A 23,123-nucleotide genomic window follows, 5' to 3' on the forward strand; every position below is an offset into this window, starting at 1 on the left:
ATTGCAGATTGAAAGCAGGAAAGGCCAAGAGACTCTTATCTCCAATAACTACAAGTGTTGCTATGGCTCAAATAGTAGAGCACTAGCCTTTAGGAAAAGAAGTTCAGGGACAGTGTCCAGGCTCTGAGTTCAAGTCCCAGGACTGGCATAACAAAAACGAGGCAAAGGATCTGAACAAACAACAATGCAATGCAAAACACGCACGCATGCATGCACACATACCAAGCTTTTCTTTAATATGCAATCTGAAAATATTTTTTCTGATAAGCTAAGAATATTGGAGAACATTAGTTACAGCATTGGTGAAACTGATAACATGAAAATAAAAAATATATTTGGAGTTATAATTTATAATTCTCATTAATCTTACTCTTCCATGAAACCAACTAAAAAAGAATTTGGTGTTCAAGACTGACAATTAGCAAGTTGCTGTGAAAGAAACTGAGGAAGAAACTATGGAAATCTAAGTGTTGTTCAATAATGCAAATATGTATGTGTGCATACACATACATATATACATATATATTATATGCATTTTACATGTGAGAGTTACAGTACTCATCAATGAACAAAATGTTCAATAATTAGTGTCCCATCCTATTTAAATGACCCATGGGTGGTACATACTGACTCTAGAAAGAACTGCTTATGTTGTGTTTAATTTGTGGTGGTTGTGTTTTGCAGTTATTATCTACAGTCATTTTAGAATGTGGTAAAGAGCAATGGTATGTACCCTTTTCTAAACATCCTGGATAATGTGGTCTAGGGAAAGTAGGCAAAATGAACATCCTACTATGAGTAAGATTTTGGCAATGAATAGCTACTCTGGTGTTCACTGCATTATCATTACACAACACTGGATAAAAATTGAAACTTAATGTACATATGTGTATTGATAAATGTATGTGTATGTTTTATGTGTGAATTTCATTTATATCTTAATATAATTTTCATTAAAAGCAATTGTATACATGTTCTACAGTTATAAACAGGACATGGTATGTTTTAATTGTTTCATTTTTTCTAATATTGAAGCCTTCATACCTCATGCAAGTTTATGTCTGAGGCCATGAGGAGTAACTGATATTCCATAGCAGAGCTGAGTATGTGGTTCTCCATACTCCTCCGATAACTTATTGTACAATTACATTAATAATAAAATATTGTTTCCAACATTAAATAGTTAAAGGAAATATTCAGAGCTGTAAGATAATTCCAAAAACATTAAATAACATTATCTTATATTGTATTATTTTTCTAAGCTATTTTTTCATGGACACTGATGAATTCTGGATGTTTCTTAAAACTACCAAAGAAATCAATAAAATAATAACCTACTAATATCTATATCACAAGAGTATCAAAAGGATGATCAAGAGAAGGGAGAACAAAGAAGCATGTATTCTATGATCACATCTGTATGAATATGTTGTTCTGGGAATTATTTTGTTACAGACTTAATCACAGTCCACAATTTACTTTTAAAAATATTAAGCAGTATAAAATTGTTTAAATACAAGTAGTATCTATACTTTACAATGGTCTCAATATAACATCTTATGCGAAGTATTCAGATGACATTACATACTTTTTACACTGAAAAAGAAAAACACAACTTCCAGGATCAGGAGTAAAAATAATCCAGATTGGACAAGGACAGAAAGCTCTAGAAAAGAGATTTCTAGAAAGTAGATTTTTTTTTTTGTTGGATAATATGACTTATTTGAGCATATTGCAAAATTAAGAAACTAGACATATGATAGGTCTAATGGAAACACGGATAGACAAATAGTATGTAGATGAAAGGAAATAAATGCAGAAATTATACAAATATATGAAAGAAATAATCACAGTTTAATTATCTGCCTCTTTAGTGTGACAAGTGTTTGCACAACCACACAGTCTACACACCATCATTAAGCAATAGGCAAATATAACAATTTTGAAAGGAAAAAAAGGGAAGTGGGGAGAAAAGGTAAAATTTTAATGCTTCATCTACCCTAAAAAGCAACAGCTAATGCATGAAATAATTAAACCAAGAAATAATTGTACAGCTGTATTGTTTAGACTTGAGATTTTTAAAAAACTGGCTAGCTATAAAATTTATACAAAACTGTATACAAATATAGTCTGGACGTAGGAAAAGGTGAAACTAAGTACTGATCATGTATGAGTCAAGAGGAAAAGGTCAGATAATGTGATGTCAGGAAAATGAACCTTTAGATGTGTATTTTAAGGTTTTTTTCTTTCATGCATGTGTTTCTAACGCATTTATAAGATTATCTCTTTGTTGCTTTGTATGTCCCTCCCCCACAGTATAACCCCTGCTTTCACTATATTTGATGTCAGTATAACTTGTGGAGGAGATGGGGAAAAACCAGTTGTTTAAGGATACAGGTGGACCTGTTGCAACAATGAGAAGTACAAGTTGTCATGTCCAAAACGAGCTTTACAACGTCGGTGCGGGGGGGGGGGGGGGGGGGGGGGGAGGAAAAGGATTGGGATTGGGGGGGAGGGGGGAGGCTGGGAAGGGATGTGAAGGGTAAACACAGGAGGAGGCTGCAATGCTTGGTAAGAAATGTACGCATTATCCTGCCCATGTAATTGTAACTCCTCTGTACAGTAATGCTCACAAATAAAATAAAATAAAATTTAAAACAAACAAACAAAAAAAAAAAACGTGGAAAGGAATCCAACCTCTCATTAACACCAGGGGTTGTTTTTTTTCCTCTTTTGCAATTGGTTGGTAGAGGGATTCCAATGTAGGGTCATGGACTCAAGAGACAGAAGATAGAAGAGAACTTATTCTTGGAAATACTTGCCACAAGAGGGCACAACTAGAATGCACTTAGATCCTATAGCTGCCTTCCCACCTCTCTTGTAATTCATTCTCAGCTTTTTTCACCCTTCCTTAAAATGCGTAGATCTGGGCAATTCTACTTTGAACGCTTTTGTTTCTATGCTTGTTTTTTGTTTTATAAGACAGGGTTTCCATATGTAGCACAGGATGTATCTGAACTCAGGACACTCCTGCCTCATCTTCTTAAGTACTGAAATTACAGGTATCACCACTCCTGATCCCTCTTTCTCTGGCCATATCTTCCTCCTCTTTCCCCTTTCCCTTTCCCTTCCCCTTCCTGCTTCCTTGTTCTCTTTAAAATCTCACTCACATACTGTTCTAGGATGATTTCACTAATACCCCCATTAAAACAATCTCTATCTGGGCACAAGTGGCTCATGACTGGAATCCTTACCTACTAAAGAGGCTGAGATATGAGGATCACAGTTCAAAGCCAACTGAGGCAGAAAAAAGCCCAAGAAACTTTTATCTTCAATTAACCAGCATAAAGCTGGAGGCGGAGGTGTGGCTTAAGTAGTATAGCTCCAGCCTTGAGCAAAAAAGCCAAGGAAGTGCTGGAAGCCCTGAGTTCAAGCTCCAAATACTGGCATAAACACAATGCTTGATAAGAAATGTACTCATTATCTTGCCCATGTAATTGTAACCCCTCCATACCATTTTTTCACAATAAAAAAAAAAACCAACTGTAAACAACCGCTATACTAGACGACTCCCAGACCTGTACTTTTGTACTGCCGTGGCTTCCTTCAGAGCCATATGATGCCTATCTGATAATTAGATAATTCCGCAGGATGTTGCAAAGGGATGTTCAGATATGCTTGTTCAAAATTGAACTAATCACTTTCCACTGCAAGGACTGGTTTTTACCAAAGCACAAAGAAAACAGAACCATCCTAGATCCCTGCTTCCCTATCAGCTTCTCCTATAAATCAGTGGCTGAATTCCTAATGTCTTGCACAGATGGCTTCTCATTTTTTGTCAGTTGTGGGGCTTGAACTCAGGGCCTGAGCACTGTCTCTGATCTTTTGGCTCAAGGCTAGAGCTCTACCACTTTGAGCTACAGCTCCATTTCCATTTTTTAGTGGTTAATTGGAGATAAAGAGTCTCATGGGGACTTTTTCTTTTGCCCAAGCTGGCTTTGAACAATGATCCTCAGATCTCAGCCTCCTGAGTAGCTAAGATTATAGGCATGAACCACTGACATCCATGAAGATGTCTTCTCATTTAATTATTACTGTCTTCACCCAGATTTCAACACCTCTTCTCCACTTTAAACATCACATGCTCATCCTCAGGATCTTCCTAAAAAGCAAATCTGATTCTGCCTTAATTCCCTAATTAACATTCTCAAATGTCTCTTTAGTGTTCTAGGTATGATATCCAAGGCTCAGCATAACTCCAATCTAACCTTTATCTCTCTTTTATTGCTATTAGTAGTAGTAGTAGTAGTATCTTTAAGGATTTCAATTCAATGGGTCAGTTTATGAACACAATGCATCTTATCCCCAATTCTTTCTTACTATGGCTCCTCTATACTCTAATTACACTATGTTTCTCTAACATAAGACATACTATAGAGACTGAGCATGCTGGCTCATGCTTGTTGTTCTAGTTACTTGGGAAACAGAGGTCAGGAGGACCACCAATCCAGACAAAAGTTTGTGAAACTCTATCCCAATAAAAAAGGTAGACATAGTGTTCATGTCTATAATCCCAGCTATGTGGGAGACATAGGTATGAGGCTTGTGCTCACAGGCAAAAGCAAGGCCCTATATAAAATATAATGTACTGTTTTGCTCATGGTGCTACTACATAGCCCTATGTTTCCACTAACATCTACATACTTGTTAAGACAACGTAAGCTGGGGCTAGGAAGGTGGCTCAGTGGTAGAGCGCTTGCCTTGCATGCCTGAGGCCCTGGGTTCAATTCCTCAGCACCACATAAGCATTGTGGCATTGTGGCTCAAGTGGTAGAGCGCTAGCCTTGAGCTGAAGAGCTGAGGGACAGCGCCCAGGCCCAGAGTTCAGGCCCCACGACCAGACGCCCCCCCCCCCAAAAAAAACCAATGCAGTAAGGTTCCCTTCTGTCCACATCCCCTCCAGCATTTGTTGTTATTAGAGTTCTTGATTTTAGCCATTCTATCTGGGGTGAGGTGGTATCTCAATGTTGTTTTGATTTGCATTTCTTTTATGGCTAGGGAGGTTGAGCATTTCTTCATGTGTCTATTGGCCATCCTTCTTTCTTCTTCAGAGAAGTTTCTCTTTAAGTCTTTAGCCCACTTATTTATTGGGCAGTTGTTTCTTTGAAGATTTGTTGTTGGGGGATTTAATTTTTTGAGTTCCAGGTATATTTTAGATATGAGACCCTTGTCCATTATATGGATAGTGAAGATCTCCCAATCTGTGGGCTTTCTATTGACCTTGCTAGCTATGATCTTTGCCATGCAGAAGCTCTGCAATTTCATGCAGTCCCATTTGTCCAAACTTTCTTTGATTTGTTGTGTTTCTGGGTCTCTATTAAGAAAATTTCAGCCTGTGCCAAGGAGACCTAGGGTTTCTCCTATTCCATCCTGTAATGTTTTCAGTGTGTCTGCTTTAACTCCGAGGTCTTTGATCCATTTGGAGTTGATTCTGATGCAGGGTGATATATAAGGATCTAGCTTTAGTTTTCTACAAGTAGTTAACCAATTTTGCCAGCACCATTTACTGAAGAGGCTGTCTTTCTTCCATTCCATTTTTTTAGCTCCCTTATTGAAGATTAGATGGCTAAGGTCTTTAGGTTCATTTCTGGGTTTTCAATTCTATTCCATTGGTCCTGAGGTCTGTTCTTGTGCCAGTACCAAGCTGTTTTGATTACTATGGCTTTATAGTAGAGTTTGAAATTTGGTATTGATATTTCTCCAGCACTGTTCTTTCTGTTGAGGATCGTTTTTGCTATTCGGGGTCTTTTATTGTTCCATATGTATTTAGAAGAAAGAAATTTAAAAAACATTGGAAGATGGAAAGAACTCTCCCATACTCATGGATTAACAAATTATTATCATGGAAATGGCCATACTTCCAGAAGCAATCTCTGGATACAACAGAATATCAAATCCCCAATATAATTCCTCACAAATTATAGAAATCAATCAAAAAATTCATATGGAGGCATAAAAGATCCAAGCAAAAAACCAATCCCAGGCAAAAAGAGCACCACTGAAGGTATCACAATACCAGGCTCCAAATTATACTGCAGAACCATAGTAACAAAAGCAGTTTGGTACCAGCACACACAAAAAAATACAGAAGACCCTGGAATAAAACCACATAGCTACAGTCAACTGATTTCTGACAAAGGAGCCAAAACCATACAATAGAGAAGAACCAATCTCTTCAACAAACGATGCTGTGAACAGTAAATATCAATCCACCTGCAGCAAACTAAAACTGTATCTCTACCTCTTTCCCTGTATAAAAATCAACTCTAGTTGAATCAAAGAGCTCAAAGTAACACCTGAAACCTTAAATCTACTATAGAAAACATAGGATAAATTCTGGAAGTTATAGGCACAAGTAAATTTTTTTCTGAATGGATCTTGAAACATCCAGAACCTTGGAGCAAGAATTCACAAACAGGACTACATCAAATTAATCACTGTGCAACAAAAACACCAATTCTCAGAACCAAGAAACAAGCTTGTATTGTTAGAAAATCTTGACTAATTGGTAATGGATTAATATCTAGAATATACAAAGAACTCAAAAATTAATCCAATAAATAAATGAGCAGGTAAACTGAACAGAGTACTCACAAGAAGAAATCCAAATTGCTAATAGATAGATGAAAAGTTCAATATCCTTATCCATAAAGGAAATGCAAATCAAAATCAAAAGTCCCAAATATTGCCAGATGCCTATGGCTGATGCCTATAATCCTAGCTACTCAGGAGGCTGAGATCTGAGGTTCAAAGCCATCCCAGACAGGAAAGTCCATGAGATGTTCATCTCCAATGAACTACTCAAAGTCAGAAATGGTATAGTGCTTGCCTTGAGCAAAAGTGAAGGGACAGCACCCAGGCCTTGAGTTCAAGCACAAGGACCAGTACGAAGAAAACAAACAAAATACAAACACCCCTAAAAAATTATGAGATAACTTGCTTAAATTTAGTGGGATTCTGAGGTATATCCAACTTGAGCCCCAGTATTATCGTATTTGGGCTATCATGAGAGTTTGCCAATGCTACCTTTCAGTACCAATTAGTGCCCTTTTAGCTGTAGTAAAATCTTTTGGTAAATTCTGCATTCTAATTGGGTCAAACTGACTATTTGTTCATTCATCCAAGCGTCTTTTTCTTTCGTTTACTTCCTTTATTTTCTTTTGTTACTGAGGTTGGGTCTACCTTGTTTATATTTATAAATCTTTTGCCACAGACAGCCTCAAATCAGCATTGTCATAGTAAGGGGTCATCTTGATTGCAATGATGGTTGTACAGGATTTAAGGATCAGGGCCATACATTGGGTTTTAATTACCTGTCACCCTATGCCAAGGATGTTTTTCCCTGTAATACCAAGGAGCAGAAATTTTGTTGTAAGAGCTACAAAGGAGGAGGCAACAATTCTTGATAAAAAATGTACTCATCTTGCCCATGTAATTGTAACCCCTCTGTATGGTATTTTCACAATAAAAAAAGATATAAGTAACAGCAACAATCAAGGTATTCAACCACTTTCCCTTAAGTGTGTAGACTACAACAAGCCACAAAATGGCTGCTTCTTTTCCATTTCCCTGATAGCATTCTCCCCAGGGCAGATACTCAGCCCCACCCACTACATTTACTGGGCAGCCTGTAGGCCCCAGCTCCACCCAGGCCTGCACATGCAGAGTACCTTCCCTCTAGCCCTGGAGTTATAAGCTACTCACAAGATGGGGGCAGATGCCATATTGCCCATTCTCCTGTGGGGAGATTGCTCCACCAATAAATCTCCTTATAATCCTCCTCCTGTATGTGACTTGTCTCTTTGTGGTTCTCTGGGATGGCTGGGGTGGATTCTACACTCCCTAATGACTGTTCTTTCACTAAAGTCTCTTCCTAATAACTTCCCTCAAGATCCATCAGCTATCAGAATCAAACTCAGGTTGAGACTTTGAGCCATATAAGCAACTAGTCAAGAAGCGAGGTTTAAATTACACACAAAGATATGGGCCTTGGATGCATGATCCAGGGTTACTCTAAGGTGGTCCTCAAACATATAGTTCTATCCCTATATGCTATTAAATTATCTATAAACTTCTGAATTGGCTAAATCTGTAAGAGGACCTGTGGGAATCAAATCGGCCAAGGTGAGGGTTCCCTCATGCAGGAAGGCTCTGGCATGATCTCTGAATGTTTTCTCAGCTTCAAATGAGAAAGAAGCCACCCACATTTATTTTTTCCTTTCTTTCTTTCTTTCTTTCTTTGATTCTTTTTTTTTTTTTTTTTTTTTTTTTTTGGTGCTGGTATTGGGGATTGAACTCACGGCTTTATGCTCTTGCTTGACTTTTCACTAAAGGATGGGACTTCCATCCCACATTTTCTTTTCCATTTTATTTTACTTTATTTTATTTTTTTTGTCGGTTATGGGGGTTGAACTTTGGGCCTGGGTACTGTCCCTCAGCTCTTCAGATCAAGGCGAGCACTCTATCACTTGAGCCACAGCACCACTTCTGATTTTCTGGTGGTTTACTGGAAATAAGAATTTCACAGCTGTTCCTGCCCAGGCTGGCTTTGAACCGTGATCCTCAGATCTCAGCCTCCTGAGTAGCTAGGATTACACGTGTGAGCCACTGGTGCCTGGCTCCACATTTTCTTATCAGCTTGTTTAGATGCAGGATAAAAGTTGAAGATGTAGAAATGAAGCTTAAAAGAGGCCAGAAGTCAAATTATTTTTAAGTCACATTCTTCATTATGCAATCATATATTTCTGGTGGTAATGTAAAAATGATACAACCACACTGCAAACAGTTTGTCAGATCTTCAAAAGTTAAATACAGGGGTAAGACATAGTTCTAGTGATAGAGCAACTGCAATATAGTTACCAAGCCAGGTGTCAGATTGCTGTAATCCTAGCTACTCAGAAAGCTAAGACCTGAGTAGCCTCTTTCAAAACCAGCTCAGGCAGACAAATCAGAGAGTTTTTTTTTTTTTGCCAGTCCTGAGACATCAACTTAAGGCCTGGGCACTGTCCCTGAGCTTCTTTTGCTCGAGGCTAACACTCTACCACTTGAGCCACAGCAGCACATCTTGGTTTTTCTATTTATGTGGTACTGAGGAATCGAAGCCAGGGCTTCATGCATGCTAAGCAAGCACTCTACCACTAAGCCACATTCATTCCCAACCCCAGAGAGATTCTTATCTCTTAAACCACCCTAATTGAAGGTGACTCAAGTGACAGAGCCTTGAGTGCAAAAGCTAAATGAGCTCAAGACCCTGAGTTCAAGCCCTAGTATCAGCACTAAATAAAAAACAAAGCCTTAAAACCCAATAATTCCATTCCTGGGTATATGCCCTAGATAAAGAAAATACAATTGCACAAATACATAATCAAATTTCATAGCACAGTATTCCTAATAAGTAGTAGGTCTTTCCATCAATTATCGAATAAATAGATCACAAATGGTTATATACTCATACCATGGAATGTCATTCAGCCATAAAAAGGATATATGCTACAATATGGATAGTTGGAAATCTTATGCAAAGTGGAAGAAGACAGGCTCAAAAGGCCACATATAGCAAGACTCCATTTATGAAATGTCTAGACAGACAAATTCAGAGATAGAAAGTGGTTGCCTGGAGCTGAGAGAATGGTGAAGAAAAATTAAGTACTAATGAGTCTGATATGTCTTTAGAGGGCAGTGAAAAAATGTCCAGGAATCAGATAGAGATGATAGTGACATAACTGTGAATATACTAAAAACTGCTGAATTTCACACCATAAAATGTGAAATTTTTATAGGGTATGGGTGGGATTGGGAAAGATGAAAGAAGTGACATAATCAAAAGGCATTTTACTTATAAACTGATTTGTAAGTCCCCTTTTGTACAACTAGAGATTTTTTAAATATTTAATGTTGAGTTTTATTTTTTATGTACTAGGTCTCAATTAACAAAAATAATTTAAATATTTCCAGTTAGACAAAACCTGGAAGAACTGGTTGCTAACAGCTGCTTCCTGTCTTGCAAGAAATACAAAAAAAAATTCTTAAGGTTGAAAAGGGGAGACTCCAGATAGTGAACACACACACACACACACACAACACACACACACACACACACACACACACACACACGTGTGCGCAAAATAAAGGCAGTTTTAAGGTAAAATATAAAAACAATACAATTACATATTCAACTTGAACTCCAGGTCTTCCACTTGCTTGCTTGGCACTCTCCAGTCCAGTTGGGGTTTTATTGTTTTTGTTTGTTTTGGTTTTTTTTGGTTATTTTAGAGATGGAATCTACCAAACTTTTCTGAGTTTGCTGCAAATTACAAACCTCTGGATCTAACTTCTTAAGTAGCTAAGATTATAGGCATAAGTAACTGGCACCCAGCATACATATTTTGTTGTTGCTTTCCTTTTTAATATATATTAAGTGTCCAAGGAGATTTCACTGTGATGTTACCATACATGCATAAAATGTACTTTGATTAAAGTCACCTTCTATTACTCTTCTTAATCCACTGATCCTCTTTTTTGTGCCAGTCCTGGGCTTGACCTTAGGGCCTGGGCACTGTTCCTGAGCTTTTTTTTTTTTTTTTTTTTTTGTCGGTCGTGGGCTTGAACTCTGGGCCTGAGCGCTGTCCCTCAGCTCTTCAGCTCAAGGCGAGCGCTCTACCACTTGAGCTACAGCGCCACTTCCGGTTTTCTGGTGGTTTTATTGGAGATAGGAGTTTCACGGTCTCTCCTGCCCGGGCTGGCTTTAAACCGCGATCCTCAGATCTCAGCCTCCAGAGTAGCTAGGATTACAGGCGTGAGCCACCAGCGCCCGGCTGTTCCTGAGCTTTTGTGCTGAAGAACAGAGCTCTACCACTTGAGCCACAGATCCATTTCTGAAGTTTTGGTGGTTAATTGAATATAAGAGTCTAATGGACATTCCTGTCCAGGCTTACTTCAAACAATGATACTCAAATCTCAGCCTCCCCAACAGCTAGAATTATAGGCATAAGCCAACAGTGCCCAGATTCCCCTCTCCCCTTTTAAAAACAATTTCAAGAACTGGGCTCCAGTGTCTCACACTAATAATCATAGCTACTCAAGAAGCTGAGTTCTGAGGGTTGAGGTTCAAAGCCAGCTTGGGCAAGAAAGTCAGTGAAATTTTTATTAAGTTCTTTTTCTTTATTGTGAAAATACTGTACAGAGGGGTTACAATTACATGAGCAAGGTAATGAGTACATTTCTTAACAAGCATTGTTGCCTCCTCCTTTGTTTCCCCTTCCCATCCCTTCCCATCTTCCCCCTCACCCCTGCTTCCCCCTCCCCCTCACCCCCCTTCCCCAGGCCAAAGTCGTAAAGTTCGTTTTTCGACATAACATATTGTACATCTCATTTTTGCAATGGGTCCACCTGTATCCCTATTTAAACGATTTGTTTCTTCCTTTCCCCTCCACAAATTATACCAACATCAAATACAGTGAAAGCAGGGGTTATACCGTGGGAGAGGGCCATACAAAGCAACAAAAATCAGTGAAACTCTTATCTCCAATGAACCACCAAAATGCCAGAAGTTGAGTTGTGGCTTAAGTGGTACAGTGCCAGTTTTGAGCAAAAAAGCTAACAAATAATGCCCAGGTCCTGAGATCATATGAGCAAGTCCTAGTACTAGCACCCAAAAAAAAATCAATAGGTTGCACTGACTCTCAATTTAGCATCCACCCCTCCCTCTGGTATCTTTTCCTCCCCATCAAAATCAGTTTTAATTACTGTCATTCATTTTCTTTAGTGCATATTAATTGTACAAAAGGGGCACTGATGGCTCATACCTGTAACACCAGCCACTCAAGAGGCTGAGATCTGCCGGGCTCCGGTGGCTCACGCCTGTAATCCTAGCTACTCAGGAGGCTGAGATCTGAGGGTCTCGGTTCAAAGTCAGCCAGGGCAGGAAAGTCCGAGAGATTCTTATCTCCAATAAAAACCACTAGAAAACTGGAAGTGGCACTGTGGCTCAAGTGGTAGAGTGCTCGCTTTGAGCTGAAGAGTGCAGGGACAGTGCCCAGGCCCAGAGTTCAAGTCCCATGACCGACAAAAAAAAAAGAGGCTGAGATATAAAGATCAAGATTCAAAGTCAATCAAGGTAGAAAAGACCATGAGACTTTTTATCTCCAATTAACCATTCAAAAGAAGCCAGAAATGGAGCTGTGGATCAAGTGTAGAATGCTAGTATTGAGCAAAATTCCTTAGGCATAACACCCAGGCCCTGAATTCAGACCCCAGGCCTGGCACAAAAAAGGAAGAGGGCTCACCACAGTGTTCAATGCTTGTATACACTATATCTAACATTTTAAAGACTTGACTGGCACTGTATCTCTGTACTAGTCCTCTAAAAAAGCCATATTCTAGTCCAAGCAGGTCAAAAATATCAGATAAGCTTAAATTGAGGAATATTTTTCTACAAAAGATCTAAACAATACTCCTCATGTTTGTTAAAGATCATCAAAAATGAGAAAAGTCTAAGAAACTGTTATAACCCAGGGAAATATAAGGAGATATAATAAATAAGCACAATATGATATTGCTAGAAAACAAAGAAAACCTAAGAAAATATAATGAAGTATGGACTTTTTGTTAAAATAATGTAAGAGAAATGTATATTGGTTATGTAAGATATTAGCAATAGAAGAAACTGAGCATGAGATAATGGTGCACACACATACCTATGTATAAAATTTATGTACATATAAACATTCTAAAATAAAAATGGGATTTAATCTACGCTCCAGTGGCTCATGCCTGTAATTCTAGCTACTGGGGAGGTTGAGACCTGGAAGATCACATTTCAAACCCAGCCTGGGCAGAAAAGTCTTTGAAATTCCCTCTATAAAATTCACCAGTAACGATTAGAGCTGAACAGGTAGGGGAGTGGCAGAACATGAAGGAGAAGGTAATACTGTTCAAAAGCAAATGTGCTTATTACCTTACTTACGTAACTGTAACTTCACTGTACATCATACAATAAAATTTAAGTTAAAAAAATGTAGAGCTGGGCTGGGAAGGTGGCTCAGTGGTAGAGCGCTTGCCTTGCATGCTCAAGGCCCTGGGTTCGATTCCTCAGCACCACATAAGCAAAAAGAAAAAAAGCCGGAAGTAGCTCTGTGGCTCAAGTGGTAGAGCGCTAGCCTTGAGCTGAAGAGCTGAGGGACAGCGCCCAGGCCCAGAGTTCAGGCCCCACGACCGGACCCAAAAAAAAAAAAAAAAAATGTAGAGCTGAGCCGGGCGCTGGTGGCTCACGCCTGTAATCCTAGCTACTCAGGAGGCTGAGATCTGAGGATCTCGGTTCAAAGCCAGCCCGGGCAGGAGAGACCGTGAGACTCCTATCTCCAATAAACCACCAGAAAACCGGAAGTGGCGCTGTAGCTCAAGTGGTAGAGCACTCGCCTTGAGCTGAAGAGCTGAGGGACAGCACCCAGGCCCACAGTTCAAGCCCCACTACCAACACACACACAAAAAAAGTAGAGCTGAAGGTATGCCAGCTGAGCAAGAAGAAAATCAAGTGTGAGGTCTTGAGTTCAAACTCCAGTACCAGCACACAAAAAATAGGTTATTTAAAAATTATGTGTCATAGGGCGGGAAGGTGGCTCAGTGGTAGAGCGCTTGCTTTTCATGCTTGAGGCCCTGGGTTCGATTCCTCGATTTCCTAAGCAAAAAGAAAAAAGCCGGAAGTGGCGCTGTGGCTCAAGTGGTAGAGCGCTAGCTTGAGCTGAAGAGCTGAGGAACAGCGCCCAGGCCCAGAGTTCAGGCCCCATGACCAGAACAAAAAAAAAAATTATGTCTCATAGCTGGATGCCAGTGGCTCACGCCTGTAATATTAGCTACTCAGGAGGCTGAGATCTGAGGATCATGGTTCAGAGCCAGTTTAGGCAGGAAGTCTAAGAGACTCTTACCTCCAATAAACCACCAGAAAACCAGAAGTGGCGCTGTAGCTCAAGTGGTAGAGCACTAGCCTTGAGCTGAAGAGCTGAGGGATACTGCCCAAGTCCAGAGTTCAAGATATAGCTCAATGATAAAATGTTTCCTCAGCATGTATGTATGTACATGTCCTTTACTTTACAGAAGGGCCATACTGCTTTAAGCAATCTCATTCATCCTGTGGTTTTAACTATATTTTCTATGCCAATAAATCCTCAAAAACAATGGTCCACTTAAACTCGGGGCCTCACACTCTTGCTTGCCTTTTTTGCTCAAGATTCATGCTTTGTTGCTTGAACCATACTTCCATGTCCAGCTTTTTACTGATTAATTGGAGGTAAGAGTCTCTTAGGGGAGAGAGAGGGGAAGATGGCGGAGGAGAAGCTGGAATCTGAACAAGCTCTCGCATAGAAAGCAGTTTTAGAGTTCCAGTGAACAGTCCTAAGCCAGAGAATCACACCAAGTGTGCCATCACAAGACAGAGAGTTAGACAAGAGAGGGGAAGCCAAGGCAAAAAGACACATCTGAGCGCCTGCCAGCAGCCGCCGCCGCGGCGGCGGCAGGGTCGCGGCGGAGAACGCAGCCGGCCATACCTGAGCACTCACACAGAGAGTCCGGGACGAAGGAGCCAGACACAGCGGGCGAGAGGATCCTACTCAACACCAGCAAGAACCGACAAGGAGCGGAAATCTTCATCCTGCAGTTTGCAGACCAGAGACGACCCAGGATCCAAGACTCGACGTGAGTACAAGCCCAACGTCCTCACTCCTCGGGGAGCAGAGGAGGGAAGGCCACCCCTCCCCCCCCCAGCACCGGTGATCTCCATCTTGGATACCGACAAAGCTCGGAGGAGCTGCCAGCTCCAACCCAGGCCTTGGAATAAAAAGAGTCATTTAGCAGGTCACAAGAACTTAACCGCGGCGAAGTGACCTGCCAGACTCGGCTCCATCCAGGGAAAAGTCACCCAGCTCAGACACCAGCCATTGGACTGGCTTTCCTAACTGGGTAACCAGAGCCAGAGGCTGCCCCTCCCTCTAGCAGCCTCAACAATCAATTGAAAAACAGAAACCCTGAGAACGGCTCCAGGCTGGGCTCTGTGAGTTTGTTTGTTTGTTTGTTTGTTTGTTTTCACAAAATAGCCCCAGGAAGAAGCTACTGATTGTTGAAAGGCCTCAACTCAACCCAGAACCTAGCCTTACCACTGCATCCCCCTCTTTTGTGATTCTCAAAGCAGATCACCCTCCCAGTAAACTAATCTGGGAGGGGGATCTCAAAATCTTGGGTAAAGCAGAGCATTTTTCTGCCTGTTTGAACAAACTGACTTAAGAAACCAATCAAGCCACAGGACCTTAACCTGACCAGAGACTCCAACAAGAGGCTGTTTACAGACAAAAGGGAGATACAGGATTCTTCCCACCCCTCCCAAAAAAATAAAAAAAAAAAAAATCAAAGAACTTTTTTTTTTCTTCTCTTCCTCTTCTTTTTTTTTCTTTTTTCTTTTTGGTACCTTATATATATATAATTTTTTTCCTTTTCTAAAAATTTTATTAATCTTTAATTTTTGCCTTTTTTGAAAAAATAATTGTTTTCCAGTAACTTTTTTTCCTCTTATAATTTTTATTTTAGGAATACATGAATGTGCCTTTTCCTTTCTTTTCTTGTCTTCTTTCTCTTTTTCTTTCTTTCTTAACTATATTTTTGTTTTTTTGTCTAGCTCTACTGAACTTCTGATCTTTTTCTCTCCCTTTCTAATCCCTTTCACCTTTTCCTCTCTTTTGATCTTCTGTATGTGACTTAACTCTTGTCCTGCACATCCTCAGATAAACCCGTAGTTAACTAGTAGACCCTATCCCCCATTGTGTACACACTTAATCCACAAATTTATTACTCAATTCAAAACCTCTGAGACTTTAATTCCTTAATAGCAGTACTACCTCTTTATACCTATATAATATCTTAAGCATTTTCTTAAGTTTTTCACTTCTCCTCTATGTCCCTACCCTTCTATTAATATACTCACATTCCTCTCTAAATAGATGGTCTTTTAATCTCCATAATAATATTAATTTTTACGTTTCTATTTTTTCTGGTCTCTTTTCATTTACCTTTCCCTTTCTTCCTTTTCTCTCTCTCTCTACTTGTCACCTACCCAACCCATTTCCTGCATTGAGATTAGGACATAGTTAACTCTCCCTGTGCCTCCCCACACCAATCTATTCCTATTTTTTACCCACATCTCTCCCTAACCCTAAAAATTTCTGGTTTTCCAAATTCTTCTCTGCGGTTCGAAACCCAATAACATATAGTTGTTTGATGTTGAATAGATGTATCTGTTGAACTAGATGGTATCTGTAGACTATTGACTGTATAAATGCAAACGTTGGTTGATGGTTGCCTTAAGATAGTGTTCTAGCACAAAACTGGTGCTATTTTCATCTCAAATGGGCAGAGTAAGCCGGAAAAACACAAGAAAAATGGCAAATCCGGGTATCTCAATTCCCAATCTTGATAATCAGGGGTCAAATCAGATAATGAACAACCCAGAGGAGAGTTCCCAAATAGCCCTACAAACACTGGTGGCAAACATGATGAATGAGAAGTTTGACAACTTACAAAGGTCTCTGTATGAGCGTGATAGGGAGAGAGAGGAGGCATCCCAAAAGTTTATACAGGAATATCATAAGCTTGAGGAAGCTACTCAAAAAGTGATACAGGATTTGCGTGAACAACTTGAGAATACTCAAAGAGAAAGGGAGGAATGGCGTGAGCAGGCAGAGAACACTCAAAGAGAACTGCAGGAATCCCACGAACGGGAAGAAAGAGAACTGCAGGAATCCCACAGACAGGAGGAAGCTAATCAAAGAGTAATTCAGGAATTGAGAGACCAGGTAGAGAATACACAAAGATCACTAAAGGCATTCATGGAATCCATTAACAAAGAGCTGAAGGAAGTCAGGGAGACCACAAAGGGAATGCTGAATGGAACCCAACAGAAGGAATGGGAGTCCAAAGAAACCATAACCAATCAACTAAGTGATTTGAGAACAAACACTGAACACCAAATTAAGGAAGTAAAGAAATTCATACAAGACCTAAAACAGAGCTTCAACAAAGAACTTGAAGCCATCAAAGCTGACCAATTAGAAGGAAAAGAGATAAAAAACAAAGTAGAGAGTCTTGACAGCAGGTTAGACCATGCAGAAGATCGAATCTCAGGGATTGAAGACAGCCTAGATATTATAGAGAAAGAACATACAACCATCCAAGACAAGTCCAAGAAATATGATAGATCTATCCAACACCTGGAAGACATCATCAGAAGGCCTAATCTAAGGATAATGGGTGTAGAGGAGCACCTAGAAACAGAAGTTAATGGTCTAGGAAATTTGTTTAACAGGATCAGAGCAGAGAACTTCCCAAACATAAAAAAAGATAGGCTTATTCAGATACAAGAAGCTTTTAGAACCCCAAATAGACCAGACCAAAATAGGACATTCGACCTTCACATTATAATCCACACAGGATCAACTCAGACCAAGGAAAAGATCCTTAAAGCTGTCAAGGAGAAGAGGGTAATCACCTATAAAGGGAAACCAATTAGAATCACCTCAGATTTCTCAGCAGAGACAATCAAAGCAAGAAGAGCTTGGAATGACATATGCCATGCCCTAAAAACAAACAACTATCAACCAAGAATATTGTACCCAGCTAAACTCTCCTTCATAACTGAAGGCCAAATAAAAACCTTCCATAGCAAAGAAAAATTGAAACAATACATCTCCACCAAACCAGCCCTACAAAAGATTCTTAAAGATGTCCTACACATAGAAAACCAACAAGACCGCAACAAAGGCCAAGAAACTGCACCCAAACTGAGAATCCAAGAACCATAGGAAGAACCCAGTTTTCACAGCCCCCAAGAAGGTGGATAACATGGCAGGAAATCCCAAATACCTCTCAGTCCTATCTCTTAACGTTAATGGACTGAACTCTCCAATTAAGCGACATAGACTGTCTAGTTGGATTAAAAAACAAGACCCTTCTATCTGCTGCCTGCAGGAGTCACATCTTGCCCATAAAAACAAACACATTTTCAATGTGAAAGGCTGGAACAAAATCTACCAAGCAAACGGCCCCCATAAACAGGCGGGAGTTGCAATCCTAATATCAGATAAAATAGACTTCAAATTAAAATTCGTGAGAAGAGATAAAGAAGGTCGCTACATACTAATTAAAGGATCTCTCCTTCAGGAGGATATTACAATTCTAAATATCTATTCGCCAAACAATGGAGCACCCAAATTTATCAAAGAAACACTACTTTCCCTCAAATCCCATATAGATCCAAAGACATTAATTGTTGGGGATTTTAACACACCACTCTCCCCACTAGATAGATCAACTCGGCAAAAACTCAACAGAGAAACCACAGATCTAAACAGCTGCATAGATCAACTAGACTTAACAGATATCTACCGAACATTTCACCCAGCAGCATCAGAATACACGTTTTTCTCAGCAGCACATGGAACGTTTTCTAAAATAGACCACATTTTAGGCCACAAAGCAAACTTGTCTAAATTCAGAAACATTGAAGTTATACCTTGCATTCTCTCTGACCACAAGGGAATAAAATTAGAACTCAACACCAAAAGCCACGAAAGAAAGTCCGGCATCACATGGAGGCTGAACAACACACTGCTGAATCATGAGTGGGTCATGGAAGAGATTAGAAAGGAAATTCAAATGTTCATGCTATTCAACAAAAATGAACACACAAATTACCAGCTCCTCTGGGACACAGCAAAGGCAGTACTCAGAGGCAAGTTTATAGCTCTGAGCTCCTACATCAACAAATTGGAGAGATCTGAAACTAACAATTTAATGACACATCTAAACCTCCTTGAAAAAGAGCAACAAGATAAACCCCAATCCACTAGATGGAAAGAAATAATCAAAATTAAATCAGAATTAAATGAATTAGAATCCAAAAAAACTATAGAAAGAATCAACAAAATAAAGAGTTGTTTCTTTGAAAAACTTAACAAAATTGACAGACCCTTAGCAAATCTTATCAGAAAAAGGAGAGAACACACCCAAATTAATAAACTCAGAGATGAGAATGGAAACATCACCATGGAAACAACCAAGATTCAGAACAATATAAGGGAATACTTCTCAAAACTTTATGCTAATAAGTTTGAGAACTTGACAGAAATGGACCTTTTCCTAGCAAATATTGACATGCCAAAACTAAACCAAGATGAGTTAAACCAGCTCAACAGGCCCATATCAAGCATTGAAATAGAAACAGCAATAAGAGACCTCCCAGCTAAGAAAAGTCCAGGACCAGATGGTTTTACAGCGGAATTTTACAAGGCCTTCAAAGCAGACCTCACACCAATACTCCTCCAACTCTTCAATGAAATTGAAAGAGAAAGCTCACTACCGAACACATTCTATGAAGCCATCATAACCCTCATCCCAAAACCAGGCAGGGACTCATCAAAGAAAGAGAACTATAGACCCATTTCTTTGATGAACATTGATGCAAAACTTCTCAACAAAATTTTGGCCAATCGACTTCAACAATTCATCCAAAAAATCATACACCATGATCAAACAGGATTCATTTCAGGGATGCAAAGCTGGTTCGATATACGCAAATCAATTAATATTATTCATCACATCAACAGGAGCAAGAATAAGAACCACATGGTTATTTCAAAAGATGCAGAAAAAGCATTCGACAAGATCCAACACCCCTTTATGATGAAGGTTTTGGAAAAATTAGGAATCCATGGAACATTCCTCAATATAATAAAGGCTGTATATGACAAACCTACAGCCAGCATTATACTCAATGGTGAAAAACTAAAGCCATTTCCTCTTAACTCAGGAACAAGACAAGGATGCCCACTCTCTCCACTTCTCTTCAATCTAGTATTAGAATGCCTAGCTACAGCAATAAGAAAAGATGCAGACATAAAGGGGATCCAAATAGGGAAAGAAGAAATAAAACTCTCCCTCTTTGCAGATGACATGATCTTTTATCTAAAGAATCCCGTAGACTCCACTCCAAAATTACTCAAGCTGATTCAAAACTTTGGCAAAGTAGCAGGGTATAAAATTAACCCCCAAAAATCAAGGGCTTTTCTGTATGCCAACAATGAGAAAAGCGTGGCTGAAATTAGGAAAGCAACTCCATTTGTAATAGCCCCACAAAAAATAAAATACCTAGGAATTAACTTAACTAAAGAAGTGAAGGACCTCTATGATGAAAACTTTAAAATCTTAAAAAAGGAAATCAACACAGAACTTAAAAAATGGCAAAACCTCCCATGCTCCTGGATTGGAAAGATTAACATTGTGAAAATGGCAATTCTTCCCAAGGTTATCTACGAATTCAACGCAATACCTATCAAAATTCCAACCTCATTCTTCAAGGAAATAGAAGAGGCAATCCAAAAATTCATATGGAAAAATAAAAGACCCCGAATACCAAAAACGCTCCTCAACGGAAAGAACACTGCTGGAGGAATATCAATACCAAACTTCAAACTCTACTATAAAGCCATAGTAATCAAAACAGCTTGGTATTGGCATAAGAACAGACCTCAGGACCAATGGAATAGAATTGAAAACCCAGAAATGAACCTACAGACCTATAGCCATCTAATCTTCGATAAAGGAGCTAAAACAATAGAATGGAAGAAAGACAACCTCTTCAGTAAATGGTGTTGGCAAAATTGGTTAACTACATGTAGAAAATTAAAGCTAGATCCTTATATATCACCCTGCACCAGAATCAACTCCAAATGGATCAAAGACCTTGAAGTCAAAGCAGACACTCTGAAAACATTACAGGATGGAATAGGAGAAACCCTAGGTCTCCTTGGCTCAGGTCGAAATTTTCTGAATAGAGACCCGGAAACACAACAAATCAAAGAAAGGTTGGACAAATGGGATTGCATAACGTTGCAGAGCTTCTGCAGGGCAAATGACATAGCTAGCAAGATCAATAGAAAACTCATGGATTGGGAGAAGATCTTTACTAGCCATACAACGGACAAGGGTCTCATATCTAAAATATACTTGGAACTCAAAAAATTAAACCCCCCAACAACAAATCCTCAAAGAAACAACTGCCCAATAAATAAGTGGGCGAAAGATTTAAAAAGAAACTTCTCTGTAGAAGAAAGAAGGATGGCCAATAGACACATGAAGAAATGTTCAACATCCCTAGCCATAACAGAAATGCAAATCAAAACAACATTGAGCTATCACCTCACTCCAGTTAGAATAGCAAAAATCAAGAACTCTAACAACAACAGATGCTGGAGGGGATGTGGACAGAAAGGAACTTTACTTCATTGTTGGTGGGAATGTAAACTTGTTCAACCACTTTGGAAAGCAGTATGGAGGTTCCTCAAAAGACTTCACATAGAATTCCCCTATGACCCAGCAATCCCACTTTTGGGCATTTACCCAAATGTTTACAAACAAGACCACACTAAAGCTACCAGCACAACTATGTTTATTGCAGCATTATTTACCATAGCTAAGATATGGAACCAACCCAGATGCCCCTCAGTAGATGAATGGATCAAGAAAATGTGGTATATATACACAATGGAATTCTATGCCTCCATCAGAAAGAATGACATTGCCCCATTTGTTAAGACATGGAAAAACTTGGAAAAAATTATATTAAGTGAAGTAAGCCAGGCCCAAAGAAACATAGGTCCCATGGTTTCCCTTATTTGTAATATCTAGTATATGTATGAGTCAAGCGGAAAAGTTCAGATAATGTGATGTCAGGAAAATGAACCCTTAGATGTGTATTTTAAGGTTTTTTTTCTTTCATGCATGTGTTTCTAATGCATTTATAAGATTATCTCTTTGTTGCTTTGTATGTCCCTCCCCCACAGTATAACCCCTGCTTTCACTATATTTGATGTCAGTATAACTTGTGGAGGAGATGGGGAAAAACCAGTTCTATAAGGATACAGGTGGACCTGTTGCAACAATGAGAAGCACAAGTTGTCATGTCCAAAACGAGCTTTACAACGTCGGTGTGGTGGGGGGGGTGGAGGGGGGGAAGGAATAGGATTGGGATGGGGGGAGGGGGGAGGCTGGGAAGGGATATGAAGGGTAAACAAAGGAGGAGGCTGCAATGCTTGGTAAGAAATGTACGCATTATCCTGCCCATGTAATTGTAACTCCTCTGTACAGTATGTTCACAAATTAAATTAAATTAAATTTAAAAAAAAAAAAAAGAGTCTCTTAGATTTGCCTGTCTGGGTTGGCTTCAAACCAAAATCCTCAAATCTCAAAACTGGTTAACTAACTTTAAATCCTCAATTTTTATCTTCACTTCAGATGTTAACTCCAAACTTAAAACTGCCAAACAAATACACCTGTCTTATTACTCCTCCAATATGAAAGTAAATCCGACCTCATTTCTACTACTGTGTTTAAACTCAGTAAACAGCACCCCATCTACTGCATTACTGAAGCTGGAAATAAACACAGCAGCACCCTACAATCGTCCCTCAAATTCCATATTTAGCTATATGACTCATTCATGTTGATGTTCTTTCTGCCTACCTCCTTAACTTTATCCCTAAGATACTGAAAAATAGTTTCTTTCCATTCTAATCCATTTTTTAAAGTGTAGTATCTTTTTCCCAAAACAAAATGTTATCCAAAGATCTATTAAATAAAAAATAGACAAAGTTTGTTAGTTCATACTGTAATCCCAAAACACAGCAGGCTAAAACATGAGGATCACAAATTCAAGGCCAGCCTGGGCTATACATCAACTCTCAGACTAGCCAGGATTACATAGAAAGACATTGCATTAAAAAAAAGCATAACCAGGCATGGTGGCCCACACCTGTAAATCCTACCTACTCAGAAAGTACACTAGGTTTACAGTTCAAAGCCAACCCTGGCAAAAAGTTCATAAAACACCATTCTCAATAAGTAAAAGTTGGATGTGAGCTGGGTGCTGGTAACTCACACCATTAAGGTTCAAAACCAGCTCTGGCAGTCAAATCTCAGATTCTTATTCCAATTAACCACCAAGAAGCAGGAAGTAGAGTTGTGGTTAA

The 23,123-nt window shown here is 39.3% G+C and overlaps 1 protein-coding gene across 3 annotated transcripts in view; it reads right to left on the reverse strand.

Annotated features, from left to right (window-relative positions):
* Nucleotides 1-23,123, reverse strand: part of Maged1 (MAGE family member D1) — a 56,834-nt gene that overhangs the window by 18,534 nt on the left and 15,177 nt on the right. Inside the window, exon 1 of one of the 3 annotated variants that reach the window (XM_070040355.1) lies at nucleotides 14,613-14,620. The exons of the other annotated variants lie outside the window; for them this stretch is intronic. The gene's annotated coding sequence lies outside the window, so the exon portion shown is untranslated. Of the gene's footprint in view, nucleotides 1-14,612; nucleotides 14,621-23,123 lie in introns of those variants that run through there. 3 annotated transcript variants of the gene reach the window in all.

The sequence above is a fragment of the Dipodomys merriami genome, unplaced genomic scaffold (genome assembly GCF_024711535.1).
Source record: "Dipodomys merriami isolate MVZ:Mamm:240054 unplaced genomic scaffold, mDipMer1.0.p SCAF_3, whole genome shotgun sequence".
NCBI classification, from domain to species: domain Eukaryota; kingdom Metazoa; phylum Chordata; class Mammalia; order Rodentia; family Heteromyidae; genus Dipodomys; species Dipodomys merriami.